Source organism: Peromyscus maniculatus, chromosome 2, assembly GCF_049852395.1.
Source record: "Peromyscus maniculatus bairdii isolate BWxNUB_F1_BW_parent chromosome 2, HU_Pman_BW_mat_3.1, whole genome shotgun sequence".
In the NCBI taxonomy this organism is placed as follows: Eukaryota; Metazoa; Chordata; class Mammalia; order Rodentia; family Cricetidae; genus Peromyscus; species Peromyscus maniculatus.
Window position 1 is genome coordinate 69,740,240 of NC_134853.1, and position 17,912 is coordinate 69,758,151.

Below are 17,912 nucleotides of genomic sequence, written 5' to 3' on the forward strand. Positions count from 1 at the left end.
AACAATTCCTGGCAAGGTGAACACCTGCAAAGGGAATTGTGTTCCCTGCTCAGGAATTGCTCAAAACCAACCTGGCACGTTTTACCCGTAACATCTAAACTGAGGTGACAGTAATGTCCCAAATACCGCCACACAGGAATAAAGAGCTGAAAAACCTACCAAGGAAGGTAAATAGCTGCTGTGGAGAGGGAAGAGAGCACTGTGTAACTAGTTTTCAAAGTTGTGAGAATAATGACCAAAGATGCTAGGGAAGAAAAAGATGTAATATGACGGGAACACTGAGCGCAGGCACGGATGCGTTGGGCAGACAGGCTGGGCTGTCTGTCTCAGAAGCAGCCACCAGCCCACACCCCCGGGAATGGGAGCAGTTCCTCTCCCGAGAGGCTGCCAAGAGCACCAGCGAGGCAAGGGCCACCAGGCCAGGCCACCTGGCAGGACACTGGGTTTCCTGCCTAATGGCCATGGCACATCCCCTTTATAAGCCAGGTCCACTGGTGACAGTCCCCAGGGGATCTAATGGGGAGTCGGTGGCCATATGTTCTAAGCCACAAGTTATCTAGACATCACCATGTGCTCCTTAAAGGAAAATGACCTTCAACACTGGGTGGCAGGCAGGCTGTGATTTCATGCCTTGTAGGCAGCAAGCAGAAACATTAAATTGACAGTGTGGGGATTTCTCCTGACCTCTGGAGTAGAAAGGTTTTCAAGTAGATGAGAAAACAACAAAAATGAAAACGAACACATCCTCCCCACTCCACACAACCAGAGAATGTTCGATTAGGAAAGGACCCTAAGAATTCACCTGCAGCATTTACCAGAGGGCTGGAAAAGCCAGGCTCATAACTGACAGTCAAGGAAAAGAGAGAGACAACCAGGACAGGCTGAGCTTGCTGCAAACCAGAAGCCCCCCCCTCCAATGGATGTGACGGGGGTTAGATCTGGGGCCTGACAGAAAACAAGCTACACTTTGCCCTGTACTTACCAACTCTGCTCCCCACCTTTAAAAACAGAACTGCTTTCTAGGTTTGCAAAAAGCTGAACAGAAGATGGAGAGCTGTCCCATGTATCCTGCGCCCCTAAACACACACAGCCATTATCAGCACACCCCACCACAGCAGCTTATTACAGCTGATGATCCTACACTGATGTTACACCATCATCAGGCAAAGGCCACAGAGTGTGAGCGTCACCCCTGGTGGTGGACTGTGGACTCAGACAGACGTACAATGGCGTGTCTACCATCACCACGGCATGCACGGCGTTTCCACAGACATCATCTGCTTTCTGCCCACTCTCAGCTCTTCCCTCCAAATTCTGCCAATCTTCTATCTTTCCCCATTTCCATCATCTGGGGGGGGGGGTTTGAGACAGGGTTTCTCTGTGTAGCTTTTGGAGCCTGTCCTAGATCTCACTTTGTAGACCAGGCTGGCCTTGAACTCAAGAGATTCACCTGCTTCTGCCTCTGGAGTGCTGTGATGAAGGCATGCGCCACCACCGCCTGGCTCCATTTCCATAATTTTACCTTTTCCAGAATGACATATGGCTGGAATCAGGCAGTATGCCGAGTCCTCGGATCAGCGTCGTTCGCTAAAACACATTTTAATTTCTTTTATGTCTTCCCCTCTTTTGATAGCTCAATTATAGCTTGTCTCTTTAGAAAAAGGATTTGTGTGTGTGTACACGAGTGCAGTTGCTTGTGGAGGTCAGGAGAGGGTACTGGGTCCCCCAGAGCTGGAGTTACAGGCAGATGTGAACTACCAGATGTGGGTGCTGGGAACTGAACTTGGGTCCTCTGCACAAGCAGCAAGCACTCTTAGCTGCTAGGTCATCTCTCCAGCCTCTCACTTCGTAGGATGTCACCAATACTCCACTGTCTGGGTGTTACCGAGTTCATCCAGTTTCCTACTAAAAGATAGTTTGCCTGCTTCTGGGCTTTGGCAATTATAAATAAAGTTTTAAATAGTCTTGTGCAACTTCTCTGGATTAAGTACTAGGTAATATGATTTCTATGCTTACTTTGGGGAAAACTGCCCAACTGTCTTCCAAAGTAGCTACAGCATTTTGCACTGTGTCACCCGGACACTTCTGAGGCACACACCTTCCTTTTTGCTTGGATGCTACTGAAGGGCTGAAGAAGCCCAGGTCATAGAGATAAAGAAACAGGGAAGACAAGAGGGGGGTTAGAGGTGGGACTGGGACAGGCCAAGCTGGGTACAGACAGGAGCGGACACAGTTCATCTTGATGTGTGACCTCAACAGCTATGTCAGCTTAGGTGATGAGCACATCTGCTCAGCTTTTCTCTACAGATTTCCAGAAAACTCTCGATATGTACATTTCTTTCCAATACAGGCAGCCTTTCATCTGTGTATCGAAAGTAGTCATATCTAAGTTAAAAAATACAATATACTTTGGGAAAAATAACTTGTCTGTTAGAAGACTAGAATAAAGTAATTCTTTTGTTTGGGGGAACAAAGTAGCCCTGGCAGGCCTGGATCTCAGAGACCCACGTGTCTCTGCCTCTGAAGTGCTGTGATTAATACCATGCACCACCACATCAGGCCTAAAGCAATTCATTTTTTTTTTAATTAATTTATTTATTATGTATATTCTGTTCTGTCTGCATGTATGCCTGTAGGCCAGAAGAAGGCACCAGATCTCATTACAGACAGTTGTGAGCCACTTTGTGGTTGCTGGGAATTGAACTCAGGACCTCTGGAAGAACAGCCAGTGCTCTTAACTTCTGAGCCATCTCTCCAGCCATATAATTCTTTTCATTACCTTCTCCCTACCCTTCAAAAGATTAAGTAGCTTGACTTGTGAGCTTCCATCTCAGGCATCCCCCCTTCTCCAGCACCACCTGTCTTCCATGTCACTCAGTCCTTGTCCCTAGACTCCCATTATGGGAGAAGGTGGTGCCCTCAACAAAGGAGGGCCAGAGGCCCAATACATAGAGGCACGGCCCAGGTCCCTAGTGAGACTTTAGGCTATAACCTAAGAACAAGGACAATCTGTGAAGGCCATGAAGAATTCAGACCTGGGCTCATGCACAATGGTATGGGAGAGAAAATGGGCACAGGATAGAAGAGACAAGCCCAGGGGACTGGAGGGTCTACAACACGCAAGCATAGATGAAGCTGAAGGTCGAGTGGCTTCTGAGAGTAGACACTTCCTGGGGCCTCTGGACAAGGTGGGCTAGGTGGAGGGGCACAGGTGTGCCAGGTGGGCTGGGTGGTGGGGCACAGGCGTGCGAGGTGGGCTGGGTGGTGGGGCACAGGTGTGCGAGGTGGGCTGGGTGGAGGGGCACAGGTGTGCCAGGTGGGCTGGGTGGTGGGGCACAGGTGTGCGAGGTGGGCTGGGTGGAGGGGCACAGGTGTGCTAGGTGGGCTGGGTGGTGGGGCACGGGTGTGCCAGGTGGGCTGGGTGGAGGGGCACGGGCGTGCCAGGTGGGCTGGGTGGAGGGGCACAGGCGTGTGAGGTGGGCTGGGTGGTGGGGCACGGGCGTGCGAGGTGGGCTGGGTGGAGGGCACAGGTGTGAGAGGTGGGCTGGGTGGTGGGGCACAGGTGTGAGAGGTGGGCTGGGCGGAGGGGCACAGGTGTGAGAGGTGGGCTGGGCGGAGGGGCACAGGTGTGAGAGGTGGGCTGGGCGGAGGGGCACAGGTGTGCCAGGTGGGCTGGGTGGAGGGGCACAGGTGTGCCAGGTGGGCTGGGTGGTGGGGCACAGGTGTGCCAGGTGGGCTGGGCGGAGGGCACAGGTGTGCAGCAGCCTCCCCGGAAATGGCAGTGCTGGCAGCAGCTCTCACCTCTAACCTTTCCACCCAGGCCTTCCTGAGAATCCAGAGCAATTCTCAAGTCACAGGATGGCAGAGCTCCGTGGGGACAGGGTCCTCAGAGGCCTCCACCCAAGTCTTGCTGTCACTCTTAGCCTAAGACACCCTTCCTCTTCCAGACCACGTCGCCAGCATCCCCACCGTTTCTGACCTCTCTTCCAGGCAGCGTAGCCATGGGGACAGCATGCCTGTGACGCTGGGGCTGTAGGTGGGTGAGACTGAGTCCCAGGTGGTTAGGAAAGGCTGCGTTACTAGAATGATGCTATGGACCAGGCTGCCCCACAGAGAGACCTCAGAGAGAGGAAAACTTGGGTCTGGGAGTGGGGAGGTCAACCACATAGGCTGGAAGACAAAAACCACTGCCAGACTGCTTCGACAGACAGAAGACTCGTTTCAGCACTTGCTCGACTTGAGGCAAGCTGCCTCAGTTTCCTTATCACTGTGTGAGACAAGTGCACAGTTTAGGAGAAGTCACGGACTAATGAAGCTACACATGCCAACTGAGGCCTGGTGCAAAGCAACACCCCAGGAGTGCTGCTGTCTCAGTTACCCGAGGCTTCCTTGGAACCCCACAAGACCTCTTCTCTGAGACTGCCCTTCCCCCACAGCCTCGGCGATCTGCTTGCTGCAACTGGACAGGTGAGTCCTCCTAGGAAGCTTTAAAGAAAGGCTTTACACCAACCTCAAAACCCATTTCCATTTCCGACTCCACAACTTCCGAATTCAGCAGCTCCTTTAGCGGTCTGACACCCCAAGTGAGAGCCAGGCTCTCATTACTGCCGTGAGCGACGTGAAATATGCACAGGAAGTCTCAGTATGTTCAGTCCTCACCGTGCACACCTGGGGGATCTGAGGCCTAGTGACGCAGGGAAGAGGCCTGAAGACCTGTACTCCTGGACCAGGGTTCTTCCCGCCTCTCCCAGATGCTTTCTGACATCTCTTTCATCAACTTGTCTTGTTCTAATCTCTGGGAAGCATGGCAGGCCTCTGAGGTGTTAAAAGCACATCCAGCACCTCCACCAAGTGAGGAGCTCCATGTGAGTGGCGGGCGGCTGTTCCTAATTAGACACACAGCTGAAACCCAGCCCGGTGCCAGGGTACCACATCAGAGGGAGAGAAGCATCCTCTTCATCTGAACTGTGAACACCTGCCAGAGAAAGACCCTCCCTAACAGGCACTTGCCCAGGCGTTTAGAGTTCAGGTGTTCCTTGGAGGCTGCAGGTGAGCAGTCTGTCTTTTGGGGTGAGTCAGATAGGGCAGAGCAGCTCAGAGACAGGACCTGGAGACAATCTGACCCTACACACAGGTTCCATACCCTCCTCCTCTATCTAGTTCCATTTCCAGAGTTGCATAGAGCCAGGAAGCTGACAACTAATTAAGACTTCTTCTGGCATCTCTTTCATAGGTGTGCATAGAAATACCCAACCAGCAGAGGCTGGGCTTTGCAAAGCAGGGGTGTGGACCCAAAACAATAATCTCCATGTTCTCAGCAAGCCTACACTTGTTCTTTTGTGTTCATCCCTGGGAAGACAAAATGGCTCAGTCTGAAGCCAGGAGGAGGTCCAGTCCGCTCCCCTTCCTTGGTTGTCTGTCCAGCGACAGGGCCTTCTTGAGCCCCTCCAGCCTTAAGTACCAGAGTAGACAAAGCCTGTGTACCAACATGCCTGCCCACCCACCACCCACCCCCGATTTACAAGCCCACACGAGCCTCACCACAGGGCTCTTATGTGTTCTGTGTCTTTTCTGCTGTGTCCTTGGAGCCCAGGCCATTGATCTGCATCATCTAATGACTGACTGCCTGGGGGGGGGGGGGGGCGCGGGGCAGATGGACGGACAGATGGACGGGATGGCATTCTGTAGAGACTCACTGGGGTGAAGGGAAATGAGGGGATGGGTTTCCTTTTAAAGAGGCCACTTTTTTTTAAAGATTTATTTGTGTGTGTTTGCACATGCGTGTGCATATCTGTCTACCTGCATGGATGAGTGTATGTGCACATGATGTGTTTGTGGGTAAGTACACAGAAAAGTGTGTTGGATGTCTCTGAGTTAGAGTTACAGGTGTCTGTGTGCTGTGGGATGTCTTTCTGTATACTGTGAATATGTGTTACTATGATTGGCTAATAGAGAAGCCTATGGCGAGTCAGGTTATAGCCAGGCAAGAAATCCAGGAGAGAGACAGGAAGAGGAAGGGCAGAGTCAGGAGTCACCAGCCAGATGCCGAGGAGGCAAGATGAGAATGTCTAACTGAGAAAAGGTACCAAGCCATGTGGCGAAACATAGGTTAAGAATTATGGGTTAATTTAAATGTAAGAGCTAGTCAATAATAAGCCTGAGCTAATGGCCAAGCAGTTATAATTAATATAAGCATCTGAATGATTATTTTATAAGCAGGCCACAGGACTGTGGGGGCTTGGCAGGACCGGAGAAATCTTCTGACAACATCTGTGGAATGCCAGAGGTGCTGCATGGGTACTGAGATCCAAACTCTAGTCCTCATGATTGTGCACCAAAAATTCAACTAGCGAGCCATCGGCCCAGCCAACACATCTATTCCAAGTCTACTGCGAGGTCACAGGCAAGCGATGAGCCTGCTGCTTTTCTTCTCCAAGCACTCACTGATGCCCCTTTATGTACAACATTGGTCCCTACACCAGAAAGGGATTAAGACACAGCTCTTGGTGAACTCATGGTTCAGCAGGAGAACCGAGAATCACCATTTACCATCAACTTAATTCACTAATGGTGATTCGCTTCTAGCGCCTGCTATTATGCCAGGTACTGTCCTGGGAGTTGGGAGCTAAGTGTTCTTCAACCCAAGACCCAGGGAGGATTAATACATGTCCAAATCTAAAAATTCAAAACCCAAAACCTTTTGAGTGCTGACATGACCTCATAAGAAGCAAACTCCACACTGGGCCTCATGTTATATATAGGCTGCAGTCAAAATGCAGGCAAGCCGAAATATCATATACAACTATCTTTAGGCTGCTGCCAGTAGCTGTGTACAGCATATGTAACTTTCATGTTTATACTTGGGTCCCAATACATAGAAAGATCCCCAAGTCCAGAACATAACCCAAATCTCAAAACTTTCCAGTCCCAAGTACTTTCAATACTCAACCTGTACTGCACTGTATGGTGCAGAAATGAAGTCTCAGACAGATACAAGATACAAGGTCCAGAGTCAGGTTGGTGGGTTGCCAGCATCCTCAGGCCAACCCTGAGAGGGTGAGCTGAGCATTCCCAGGCTCCCCATGCTGCAGAAAGAGGCCAGCGCCCAGCAGGGACTCATCAGTCTCTGCAAATGGAGCCAGACACAAGTCCATCAGGACTGTCGTGGTGCAGAGGGTCTGTGCCCCTCTGGGGCAATCTTCCAGTCTGCTGAACACAATGAAGTCTGGTTTCAGAGACCTAGGACCACTCTAATGTGATAAAGCCATGGGGGATGGGCTTTAATGCCAGACCAGTCAGAGCTACGTCCTCACCCTGACTGTGCAGGTCCTCACATGTCCTCAAGGAGGCTCAGAGCCAGCTTGGAAGAGCCACAGGACTCTGCGGAACTGACTAGTCTAGAGCTTAAACTCTGGAGCAGCAGAGTTGAGTGTGGAAGACAATGTGCAATTATCCAGTAACACCGTTCTGAGTACTGGGTACCAGGTCTATTGAGCATAGGACATCCCGTTTCTATTTTGTCTTTTTTTGTTGTTGTTCTTTTTTCAGAGCTGAGGACCAAACCCAGGGTCTATCACTGAGCTAAATCCCCAACCTCCAACTTTCTCTTTGAATTCTGACAACTAGGAGGTAGTAACTCACAGCCCTGGCCATTCTGGGTAGGAAGAAAGAGGCAGCCTGGCTCCAGAGCTCACATTCTCAACACCTGGCCATCTGGACCACCCTTCCAGCCAGCCACTGTTGCCCCCTATTCCACTAGGCACAAAAAGAACATGGGCTGAGGTCAGCAAGGGTCACAAGCCCTGGAAGGGCCAGGTCATGCCAGCTCAGTGACCAGGCAAGCTACTTTCCTGCCTTTGGCTGACAGTCTATCAGTCTAGGCGACTGGGGCTATCTCAACAGGTCCCACCCAGCCCTGAGGACCATCCGGCAAGGCCACATGCAGGTGCCTACAGGCATCATTAGAGTCAGCCTTTGAGGAAAGCAAGGGCAGTGTCCTAGGTAGCCGGTCTACCAGGGAGCCATTCAGCATGTTCTGGATGCTACACAGGCAGTCAACCCATGTGTCGGTCCCCAGTCCTGCAGCCTAAGCTGAAAACCATGAACTGACAGCAGGCAAAGAGGCCTCATTCCCAGGGCTGCCAGGAACCTTTTCTGGCTGGTGATCTCCATCACCTAACCGAGGCACCCTGCCAAGCTTCCCAGGCACACTGGTCAAACCCCAACTGTCCATAGGCTCTGTAATCGGTCACTGCCTCATGCTGAGGGAGCATTGCTGGCATCGTGTCCCATGCCCAGTGCAGCTGTCCAGTGGAAGCGACCTGCTGAGAACTGGCAAAAACTGCCCGGCCTTCCTCATGAGAGAGGAATTAGTCCCTCTCGGGACTGACGGACAGCCCCAGCCTTCTGGACAGAGGCAGTGGGGCTACTGGCCCAGGACCAGCCTGGGCCTCTGCTCACCAGCTAGGTAACCATGTGCCCAGGCCTTTGGAGCTGAGAGTCCTCCCAGGCAAGACAAGAAGGTTGAGCAGACGATCTCTGGAGTCCCTCAGCCTGGTTTCTTGGGCTACCCTGGAGGATCATAAGGCACTTTCTATTCTAGAGCCGTGGCTTCAGCCCAGACCACCAGCCCATCCAGTTGAGGATCCTCACCCAGCTCCAGATTGATGCCAGTCAACTTCCAAGCCAAGCCTAGCAAAAAGGACAGGCTACAGAGCACTCCACAGCTCAGAACACCCTCTGTACTGCTGGTTTCTTACAGCCCCAACCACACAAGGATTCTGGCGTGCAAAGGTGCCATGCACACTTAACGGGGAAATGGGAAAATCAGAATGAAAAGGACTTGCCCAAGTCACGGTGAGGTCAGTTCCTGAGTAAGGGGTTTTATTATTTCTTCCCTTAGCTCCTCCAGCTCTGTTGTCACCTCTTGTATTTCTCAGTGTCACAGCACAGCAGAACCAGCAAGGAGACGGGAGCAGGAAGGAGAGGCAGGAACCTGAAAGCTGCCATTGCCCAGGTTATTCCAGTGGGCTCCCTCCAGCACAGCTCTCATAGACCACTCCATGCACACAGCCATCCTAAGAACTATTGGGGGGGGGGAGCACCTGGCGGAAATGAAGTAGAAGAACCAAACAGCAGCCCCTCCATGGGGCCCCGAAAAAGTGTCCTGCAGAGAGACTCAACACCGAACTATCACCCATTTCTGGAACCCAAGAGCAGCGGCCCTGGGAGACTACAAGCAGGGACAGCCTTCCCTCCACTTTCAATTCACTGCCTGCACTGACCCAGCCTGATGACCTGCCCCTGGGATCAAATGCAAGTTCCTGTTTAGTTTTGGACACAAAGAATTGAAACCTGAGGGATCAAAGATGAATCCAACAGAGGCAGTGGAGTCTTTGCTCCGCTCATGGGGGAGGGCGGGAGGCTGAAACTGCCACCACCTTCTAGCAATGCAGAAGCTCCCCTTCTGCTTCTGAGGACTGGGTTCAAGTCTAACCCATCTCAACACACCCCCACGATGCCTAACATACTCTTGTTCTGCAGATGCTCCAAAAATACTCTAGCCGAAGGAACAACATAAACAAGTCTGCTACAAATTCAGAATTTAGCACAGAAAACATATTTTTAACATACTTGTCTACTCTACAAAAGAAATAGTACTAACAGATTGCTAGAGGGACTATAAACTGAGGATGGCCTTTTCAGAGGTAAACTTCGTAGATTTAACAAGAATTCAACACCACATGGCCCGGAGTTTCTTTCTAAGAATATCTAGTCCCACAGGCAGAAATAAATGGACTTGGATGGATGGTCCCTGTGAGCTGAATGACGCGGAGCAATGGGCTCCAATCACCTGACAGAGTTGTCTACAGGAACCAATGACCCCAGACGAGATGTGACCAGCAAGCACTTATGCAGAAAAGAATGTGTCTGCACAGATGAACAGGTGCCGCCGCCTAGTGTAAGCAAATGAGGAAAGGGCCAAAGGAATGTGAATGGGGCTGGTGAGAAGGCTCAGCAGGTAAGGAGGACTGCCTCCAAGCCTGACAACTGGAGTTTGAGTCCCAGGACCCACGAGGTAGGAGAAAATCTCTTGTAAGTTGTCCTCTGACCTACGCATGTGCATATGCATATGTGGGTGTGCACGCACGCACGCACCCACCCACGCACGCACGCGCGCGCACACATACACACACACACACACACACACACACACACACACACACACACACACACACACACACGCAGAGCTACAGAAACTACAACAGCTGCCAACCTTGCCTTTCTATGCCTCAGCCTGCATCATGCTGTAGGATGGCAGCATGTGCCACTACAGCCAGCCCCCACAATACAGATCAACCCAATGACACAACGTGATTAATTCATCAACTGTGGTCTGATGGCATGTGTCAACTGTGGAGTGCCTCTGGCCAGAATCAAATGTCATGAACACCACGGAGAGAATTAGGTCCCGGGAGCGTCTATGTCTATGCATACATGCACACACAGGCTCTCTCCCTAGGTTCTCTAGTAGCTACCGTCTGCATTTGCAATCAGGTATGTACATGTGAGTGTCTCACACCAGAACTAGAGACAGAAGAAGTGACTGACAGGTGAAGAGACTTTAATAAAATGACAAGCAGTATGTGCTACAAGCAAAGCCTCAAGATTTGCTCAAGCCACAGCCTTTCTGCTGGAGTCAGATGAAGCTTAGCACGTGCCTCATGGATTGACTTGCGTGACCTAGAATAAGAACTAAGGGTGGGATGGGGAAGAACACCTATTTCAGTGAGAGTGTGGTGAGTGGGTGTGTGTGTGTGTGTGTGTGTGTGTGTGTGTGTGTGTGTGTGTGTGTGTGTGTGTATGTGTGTGTGTATATTAAATTAGAAGGAAAGGCAGGAAGAAAAACAAGCTATGCTAAAAATAAGGCAGCTCCAGCACCAGTGCCAGACAGAAAACACACTCACAGCTTGGGCAAGGGGCAGAGTGAGATGGAACACAGACTAGGAAGTTCCCACCTAAAAATAACTGGGTGGCTGGATATGGACTCAACCCTGAGAAATGCGGCGTCTCAGCTGTGGACCTGGGGTGGCAGTCATGCCAGCAAACGGTGTTCTTGTACTCGGCAACCTCTGGTTCCCTTCCAGCTTCCTGAGGATGGAGGGCTGGGGTCAACTCTCACAGCATCCCCAAACTTACAGGAACCTCACACCACCAGGGCTTGTCTGAGGCTGAGAACCAGTGGGCGGAGGATGGGCCGGAGGGAGGACGGGCTGGGCCGGAGGGAGGACGGGCTGGAGGGAGGACGGGCTGGAGGGAGGACGGGCTGGAGGGAGGACGGGCCGGAGGGAGGAGTCTGGTCCAGCTCCACCTGCGGAGCAGCCTGCACCTTCCCCTCTGGCAGCTTCCTCATCTTCACAGTGACGGAACTTAGTGGCCTGCTGACATGGCCGCTCACTCATTTACTGACTTCCACACACTGTTCTGTGTCTGCATCTGTACGTGACTGCAGCAATGCTTTGTGAGCAAGCAGAAGGCACCCTGGACACGTGGACGGACTTCCTGGCCAGCCACCTTCTAGCTGGTGACCCTGGCAAGGCCTCCAACCCTTCTGAGCTTCCAGGAGCTCCACAGCTAGATGGCATCAGCAGGCCTCAGTGGGTGAGGAATAAGGCACAAGAGGCAGGTGGGCATCCTTCTCTTCTGCCCTGCGTCCTCAGTGGGTATGTACCGTGCTGGGGAATCGAACCAAGGAAGGCTGGCGTGCTGGGCAAGCACTCCTTCCATCCCACCTCTCCGTCGCCCTTCGGCCCTGTTCACGATAGAATCAATGTAAATACAATCTAGGTGTTCTCTGTGATTTCAGTCATGGAGTATGGAGGCAACTCTACGAATCTGTGGGCGCACTCTGGAGCGGGGTTCAACCCGTCTCTGCAACACCCTAGCGCATGACTCGAGGGGCCTGCCTCAGTGGAGCCCTGTAGGCTCGGCTGTGGAGTGGGGAGAAAATTAATATCGACTTCACGGGGCTGTTATAAAATAAAACCAGACAAAGGATATAAAAGAGGCTTGTAAACCATAAAACCCCGTGCAGATGTTACCCATTAGGGAGGGATATACACACACAGGCAGAGGCCCACAACCTCGTTCCTAACTGACATCTGGGACATATGACTCACAGCCAGTCGGGTTGGTTCAAGTCCACAGGAGAAGGCATGCCATTTTATATTGGACAGCTTTTTTGATAAAGTCGACTTCAACCCACAATTTGGTATTTTCCATATCTGCCTTCCCCCAAAAGGCAACCCTGCAGGATCCTAACAAGGTTCTGGGAAGACGCAATCTGGTTCTGTGGGTTCAAAAGTTTGACGGATTTGCACCAAAGCACCCACCAAGCCCCCGGGAAAGGAGCACCTTGGCGCTGCATCTCAAACCTGCTGCAGTCTGGAGCCAAGGCTCTCTCCTGAGTGCTTCGTTAAGTACATCATCTGCTGGCGCTTGGCATGTCTCCCTGAGCTGGGAACTACAACCACTGATGTGCTATGACAGCTGAGTGCCGCTGCCAGACAAGCGTCCTCACTCAGCACTGGGGAGGCAAGGGCTGGCCAGAGCCCAAGGGGAGGGCGGCAGCTGTCACAGTACAGCCGGTACCTCCTAGACACTCACAGACTCACACTTCAGATCTCACTCACATCCTCCTGACAAGGAGGCACCGGCCCCAGGCCACATGACCAGGGGCTCTGGCTCATCTTCCTCCTGCTGCAGAGACAAAGAGGTGAGCCGCCCCACACCTCCGTCACCAGGACTCGAAATGCCGGGTGCAGAGTGCCTTTTATGGAGGATACCGACTGCCACCAGACCCCACATCTCAACCATCGGCCCCTGATCTTGACTAAAGGACCTCTACTTTTCTGAATCTTCCTCCAGCTCAATCAAGAGAGGGGGTTGGGCACTAGTCAGCCGGCAAAAAGGCTCCAGTCACAGCATGTGCCAAGCCTGAGGGATGACAGAGCCGCAGAGGTCTTGCCGGGCAGTTGCCCACATCCCTCCTCAGCTGGGGAGGCTCTCGCCCAGCCTGCTTTTATCACTGACAATGTCAAATACGTTAATGAAAGAAGGCATCACATGAGGAGACAGGGAGCCAAAAGGTGGGAAGGAATCTAGAAACCTCACAAAACCCTAAGGAGTCCACATCACAGGCTGACTGAGCTGCCCAGTGCTCTGCCAGCCCTACCCACTCCACAGGAGGGCACTGCCACTGGGGTCCTTGAGTGTATTCCACTCTACCTTCCAGAAGGAACAGCTTAGGATCAATTACTCCAAGACCCAAATCATCATTCCTGGAGATGTCCTTCCACACCAGTTGGGTCCCATCCAGCAATTCCATACAACAGGTCAAATCTGTTTGTTTCCTGAGCTTTAATTTGCAACTAATTCCTCTTACAGGCTCAGCATGAAGCTCCTGCTGTTTAAAACAGAACCGACCCCAGGCTGCTTGGGGACTGTCTACAGGTCCTGACAACCTGAAATGGCTGTTTTGAGAAGTGTCCAACTGCCCTGCTGTACACTCAACGCTAGCTAGGGGCCGCAGGTGGGAACAGGCAGGGCAGCCACCTGCCGCAGCTGCGGCTACCTGTTCACAGGGCTTGACTGGACATTCCAACTTCCACAGGACGGAGCCTCCCTTGATACCCCGGGGAAGTCTGCTCATGAGGGAGAATCAGTTCCTATGGACAATGGTCCTGAAGCCTGCCCAATTCACACACATCTAATTACCAGATCCCAAGCCAAAAAGCATGCAGAATCCATGACCAGACTGCATGGGCCTGTGTAACTTCAAAGGTGGTACTCAGATAAAGTGGCAGCTGGTTGAAAAGAAATGTAAGTCAGTCAGTGGGCACTTGCACGTGAATCTACAACCCTTATCTCCAGGAGGCTCCCCAGCCCTTGAACACTGGAGAGATTCACAGTGACAGCCTCGGGCAGCCACTGATGGTCCCGCTCTACGTCAAGGTCAGCACCAGCCCTTCCCGAACAATGGCTCTCCCTTTCAGCTCCTATTTCCCAAGGCCAGCTTAGACTTGACCTCCTCTAAGTGCCCTCCCAGGCCCTTCTGGGGACTCCAACTGTCACTGTGGTTCCAGGACGAGCACTGATGGCACTATTCTGTTCAATTAATCACCCAAGGCTCCAAGGCATTTCCAGTGCTGTCTTTCAACTGTCAAGTGAACCAGGCGGTGGTGGCGCACACCTTTAATCCCAGCATTTGCGAGGCAGAGCCAGGCGGATCTCTGTGAGTTCGAGGCCAGCCTGGTCTATAGAGTTGAGTACCAGGACAGCCAGGGTTAAACAGAGAAACCTGCCTTGAAAACAACCACCACCAAACCAAAACCAAAACCAACCAAACAACCAAAAACTGCCGTGTGACTGTATATGGGAGTTCTAGTCTCCACCTAGCCTCAGTCTTTGGAGTGGAGGCTCTATGTGATGATGACTGTGGCATGTGGCCCAGTGCCCACCTGCTATCAGCAGGATTCCAAAGAGCTTAATAGTGCAATCCAGGGGAAAGATCAGTTGAGAGCTGGAGGGGGCGGGGCAGAAAGGTGAAGGTTCAGCAATTCCAGACTACACCAGGGTAAAGGCCAAATTCCTTCCTGGAAGTGGGTTTGGAAGGTCACTGGACATGCTGGCAGCCACATTTCCTCACAAACCTGTGCTGCTATGGCCAAGCGGGCTCCTCTGGTGCTCGCCCGCCTCTGGCTATGGCTAGGCTGCTGCCATTCCTACAAATCTCTCCTTTCCTTCTTCTTCTTCCTAACCCAACTCCCATATCCTCTGGCCCCAGCTCTGGTAGGTAATCAGTTCAGTTCAGAGGACTGAAGGCACTGGTTAAGTCCTGAGTTCAGTTCCTCTGAAGGCACCGGTTAAGTCCTGAGTTCAGTTCCTCTGAAGGCACTGGTTAAGTCCTGAGTTCAGTTCCTCTGAAGGCACTGGTTAAGTCCTGAGTTCAGTTCCTCTGAAGGCACTGGTTAAGTCCTGAGGGCCATCATGCTGGTCCACTCCTCTGCTACCCAGAAGACCCCTTCCCTTTTGCCTGTTCATCTTCTGGGGTTCAACTCAAATTCTGACCACTCAAAAAGCTTTCGGGCTGGAGAGATGGCTCAGAGGTTAAGAGCACTGACTGCTCTTCCAGAGGTCCTGAGTTCAATTCCCAGCAACCACATGGTGGCTCACAACCATCTATAACAAGATCTGGTGCCCTCTTCTGGCCTGCAGTCATATATGCTGTATACATAATAAGTAAATAAATCTTAAAAAGAAAAAAAAGCTTTCACGTTCCCTCTTTCCTAAAATTTTGGTGACCACACAGCATCCCTGCAGGGCTCCATGTCCAGGAAGCCAAACCTAGGGCCATGCTTGCCCCCCACAGTGGCCCGTGTCTCATTTATACCAGGTCCCTGGTTGCCCGAGTGCAGTATTACTGCTGAATGAACAACACCCACTTTTAAGAGCTGCCACCCCAACCCAGATCCTCTCTGTGGCTTTCAACCTGAGCGGTCCTCCCGTCCACTCCAGGCCAGGCAGCCAGGCTATCAGACAGCAGGGATCCAGGTAGACAGCAGCATCCAACAGCTGGACAGAAGCAATGGGGGACAAATGGACAATATACCTTGGGGTCTGAGTCCCCCACAGGGATCCCTGCTAGGAGGAAGGCTTTGGAAAAGGATGGAGAAGAGAGGAGCCAGGCTGCCAGCACCACTGGGGACAACGGAACAGGTAGTGAGTGACTCTTCTGGGGTGGTGGAGCTGCTTGGACTATAAAGCAGTTGTCTGGCTGGCTCATCTGCGCTCATAAAGGGGAACACAGTGGAGATCAGAGCATTCCTGTTGATCTACTGTAATTCCAAGGCAACAGGAGCAATAATGATGAGCGGCAGGGCGGCTCTGTGGGAGAGATGGTGGGAACCGGGAACCCCTACGCCCGACCGTGATCCTGCTGGCCCCGGGTTCCTCACCACAACTGGCTCTGTTGCTGTAAACTCCCCTGAACCGCAGACGCCCCAGAGACTCACTCAGGACATCCCTCAGAGCCAGACAAATGGTCTCAGCATGGCCTGTTTTCAAACCCAGAAAAGCACATGCTTGGATAGGCCCCAAACAGTTTTGGGATGCTCATTTTTCAGGGCAGAAAAAGAGATCACACAGTTCAACGAGTCATTCTGTTTGTAGCAATGAAGAGACTTCCAAGCAAGGCGCGGACGGCTGAGAGAAAAGGCCCTACTCATCATGCCTCAGTAAGTCCTCGGCCCTGTGCTGTGCTGCTGAAGGAGCTCTGAGCGAGGCAGAGCCGAGTCTGGGCGGGGAAGTGGGGCGGAGGATGGGGGGGCACCGCTGGAGGAAGACCTGGAAGTCTGTGGCTCTGTGGGACAAAGCAAAGGTTTCTGGCAAGTGAGTAACATGATCCATGAGATCAGCCCGACCTGGGAAACTCATCAGAGGACAGCGAAGAGAAGAAACTGGAAGCCAGGCTAACAATCTGAGTCAGGCTACTCAGCTCTCACTCCCTCCTTCCCAAGAGCTCTCCTGGACCTGGGAGACAGTGCAGGGCAGCCTGACCCCAACAGCGTCACCTTTTACGTCTCTCTGATGCTGTGCATGTGTGTGCAATCAAGTACAACTAAGAAATATTTTTAAAGAAGCTGGGCATGGTCTATGTCTTTAATTTCAACACTGGGAAGGCAGAGGCAGACGGATCTCTGTGAGTTCCAGGCTAGCCAGGGCTAAGTAATGAAACTCAGTTTCAAAAGGGGGAAAACAATTAAAAAAAAAAAAAAAAAAAGGCAGGCATGGTTAAATTAGGCCCCATTTGGAAGCAGGCTTCCACTGAAAAACATGCCCCAGGGAAGCAAATGCTGACTCCTGTTCACAAGCTGGTTTCTGAGAGGCTGAGGGGAAGCCGCTGACACCAAGACAACACGTTACATGGAGGTCACCAACCAGGAAGAAGGTGATGTTTGGAGATGCCAGGCGTTTCTGAGCCTGGCAGGGTCTGCATGCATCTAGTGTGTCGTCTAGGGTGTCATACTGCCACCACCAGCACCAGAGTCTCCTGACAGTGAAGTTCCCTCAGGTCAGGTCGGAGCTTAGACTGGGGAGACCCCAAGACAAGCAATGCATTGTTCCCATCAGACCAGGAGAAGGGGTGGGACTGACACTACTGTCCTCCACTCCTAACTCACCCCCAGTCACCTGTGACCCTGCTCTCTCCCCATCAGAACCATAGCCCTGTGAGGCTCACGCACGGCTGGCATCGCCATGCTCTAGTAGGTGGCATCCACTGTTCTTTCAGCCGGACTAGATCCTCAGCACTTACATGGGGATGGCAAGGAGACATTAAAACAGACACATACCCCCACCTGCAATAGACAGAAAAACAGAAAGGAAGACAAGGAGAAAGTCAGGGAGAAGAACTCAAGTTCTGGCAGACCACAGCAGAACCTGAGATGTTTCAGGAGACCCTCTAAACGTGGAATCCTGGTCTGAGAACCAGAGCCATGCACTATACCATGCAGATTCCTGGGCTCCAATAGGGGTCTGTGAGGGTCAAGGCCTTAGACTATGCATTATCAATACCACCCGAGACCACCTTGCTTTTTCAAACAGACATGGGAAAGACCTGTGTGTGTGACTTCAGGGTGGCTTGCCCCTCAATATGACCTGGAGTGATGGGCACGGAACCTGGGCGGTCTTCCACAGAGCGCCTCTGCAGCATGCAACAGTCCTAAGCCTACAAAGTCTTTGTGGAATGCTCCTCCTCACAACTCTAGAACGTATTCGGCACCTGGCCCTCAGTAGCTTGGGGCTCAGGGGTTTTACCTTCCACAAGAAGAGCTCAGGAAACCACTCACCCA

The 17,912-nt window shown here is 52.1% G+C and overlaps 1 protein-coding gene across 1 annotated transcript in view; it reads right to left on the minus strand.

The window, feature by feature from the left end:
* Nucleotides 1–17,912, minus strand: part of Shb (SH2 domain containing adaptor protein B) — a 117,342-nt gene that overhangs the window by 40,373 nt on the left and 59,057 nt on the right. The gene's annotated exons all lie outside the window — the stretch shown is intronic.